This window comes from Zerene cesonia, chromosome 28 (genome assembly GCF_012273895.1).
Source record: "Zerene cesonia ecotype Mississippi chromosome 28, Zerene_cesonia_1.1, whole genome shotgun sequence".
Classification (NCBI taxonomy): domain Eukaryota; kingdom Metazoa; phylum Arthropoda; class Insecta; order Lepidoptera; family Pieridae; genus Zerene; species Zerene cesonia.
Window position 1 is genome coordinate 1,763,941 of NC_052129.1, and position 2,821 is coordinate 1,766,761.

Here is a 2,821-nt window from a genome sequence, read left to right on the forward strand (position 1 = left end):
ATGCATACAATAAAAATATCGAAGCGCAGACCTTTGATGATGGCGGACGAAAATTTAAAATTTAATTTTAAGCATGCCGTAATGAAAACCCATCATCGCTGCAAGCCCCGCCATAAATTCCGAACACGCAAACGTCCCTGATAGAATTTAATACAAAATCGGCTGAAATCCGCCATATTGATATATACATTTTTTCCCCCCAACTCCCAGCCTCCCTACATAATTGAGCGTTGTGAAAACTATCACATTGGTAAATGACGATCCCCCTTCCTCCCGCAGTTTTCCGACTACCCGCAATCAATAATTTGGCTGGGCAATGACTGCGATGACTCAGGCATGCGCACTCCACCCTCCTCGAATCATCGGCAAAACCTGAACTTGACTTGACGAAAACGAAAGTTAGGCGAATGTTTCTATGCCATTCTTGGCATTGGATATTGCACACGAGGTGTCGTTTACGCTTCAAGAAATTTAACTTTGACACACGGTTTCAAGGACGCCATTTTTTCGCTCGTCTAACACTAATTTTGACGATAATGACGATAAGAAAATATTACAACTTAATGGAGATGATAATTTTTATAGGCATTCATTAGGAGAAATTAAAAATAAAGTTAATGAACATGATAAAATAATGAAGGTAGTTCAGTTGAGTGCTAATGAAGTTGATAGCATCGACGCTACGGGAGTCTCTGCGGGTGCAAGCGAGATAGAAACAGGACTTAATTTGAGTCGGCTTCGACATGGACGCTCATTATACGTCCAGAAGCATGTTTCCAATATTGAAAAATTTGCAAATATACAATATAAGACAATTTCATCTGAAAACATAAAAGACTCACCTTGAAAAATAGCTTCTATTTGTAGAAGACTTCCTACGGGTTTGCTTGCTTCTCTCGAAGAGTTTTGGTCGGCAGATTGTCGTGTTTTATGGTATCTTGAATGTTTTAGTATTCGTTTGTCTTTGTATTGTCTTCATTTATTGTATATCCGTGTATTTTTATTATTTTAAGCCCGTACAATTTTATATAATATATAAAACATTACAGGTATAGATATAACAAAAACATTTAACTAAGTCTTAATATTAATTTACTTTTAATTTTGTACTATTAAAGAAATCTAGAAATCGATTCAACAGGTAGGTAAACAGTTTAATTTAGATATTTTTTGTAACTTTTTTGGCTTTTTATCTTACCCTTTTTACTATTAATTTAAGGCCAATTTAAGGCACGAGAATGGTTTGCTTAATTTGTCTTCATCTTCCGTACAATCTGGATCGGTGGATGAAATTGGTCGAAAATTTTCCAAAAATTATTTGCCAAAAGTCTCAAATATCACTTAGCCTTAACAGTAGTCCAAGTCTTTCACTAAATTACTTTTCACTATATATATGGAGAGTCTGTATATAAAAATCAATTTAACTGAATCGTAAAGTTCCAAAAATAACCAGGTTGTTTAAATGTACTCAAAGAACTGAAACGTTTAAATTCTCTTTTCTATTGCTCCTTTATAATAACGGTTGATATAAACGTAAAACTTGTTCTATTGCGAAAAAACGTGTTTCTTTATCGTCAAATGGCTGTTGTTGTTATTTGTTTATTGCTAATTTCCCCTTTGCTATAAAATCTTGGAGGGTTTTAGCTTCTTGCGCATTTAACTTAGTGTGATCTGCATGTATGGAGTCGACAGCGTCTTCTTCTTCCTGTCTCCATGGATCACTTGTTTCTTCTTATTAGTAATGGTTCAGCGGCTCCTCCCGGATGGTTGCAGATGTTTGTTAGCCCTGGTACAACAGATCCAAGGTGAGCTGCCTCTCAGTTGCCTTAACACTAGTTTATAGTTTACAAAATTAAACCGGTGTTTCGTTCTATTGCGTTCAAGTGTTGCTGATTTCTATTGATTAATGGAATCACTTAAAATCTATGATGATTATGTGAAAAAACTGAATAAAGTCTATTGCGTAAAACTATCCTCTTGAATGTGTCAGCGGGCGGTGACTCGGACGCATGCGCGCGATTTTTCGAAAAATTTTGAAAACCAAAAGATTGGTATATGAAATTTTCGATAATTTTTTAGGCCGTTTTGAAATGGTTTATTTTTTGTTTTTTTGTTTATTTTTTTGAAGTATTTTTTGCGCGGTAGGTTTTTTTTGCGCGTTGCGTAGGTGTTATACACGCGTTGTCATCAGCCACGCTAGGCACACTGGCTGAGAAATGCATAGTTGCTGCAATGGTGCCTGATAAAGTGGGATGGGGAACCCCCTGCCCCATCCCAATGACTCGCGTACACCTCGAAATCATCAAATAATGATTTTGTGTATTATAAAACTCTACATGTATAGCGGGAAGGAATTCAATTTACGAACTGCGTTTGCATGTGTGCGTTTAGTTTAAACTATTTGTTATTAATTCTAGCGAAGCACAAATCGATTGGAATTTTGTTATATCATCGAAATTATGTTCGGTTATTTTGAATAATTTCATTTAAATCTGATCCGCCATTTTGTGTTGAAAGTAGCTCTTGCTTCGCATGGATAATTTAATCTGGTTTTTAACGCATTCAGTAGTTTTACATACATATCTAAATTTATTTGAACGAACCGACAAATATGGACCAAAAGGTTGTCAAACCACTAATCCTAAAAGTTAATTGTATGTTCCCTAACATTAAAAATCTCTGGATTACCTACAGATTTCTATTACTGCCGCTGGAATCAATAATGACTTATATACATTAATAGCTTAACCCACTGAACCCTGTTATTTAGAAGTTTATTTTATAGTCCAATAGATAGAAATAATCTAAGAACAAATTGGAA

The 2,821-nt window shown here is 35.2% G+C and overlaps 1 protein-coding gene across 1 annotated transcript in view; it reads right to left on the minus strand.

Annotated features, from left to right (window-relative positions):
- LOC119837637 (zinc finger protein 543-like) overlaps positions 1-1,747 on the minus strand; it is a 73,139-nt gene extending 71,392 nt beyond the window's left edge. Inside the window, exon 1 of the mRNA XM_038363344.1 lies at positions 843-1,747. The gene's annotated coding sequence lies outside the window, so the exon portion shown is untranslated. The remainder of the gene's footprint in view (positions 1-842) is intronic.
- Between the last annotated feature and the right edge of the window lie 1,074 nt (positions 1,748-2,821).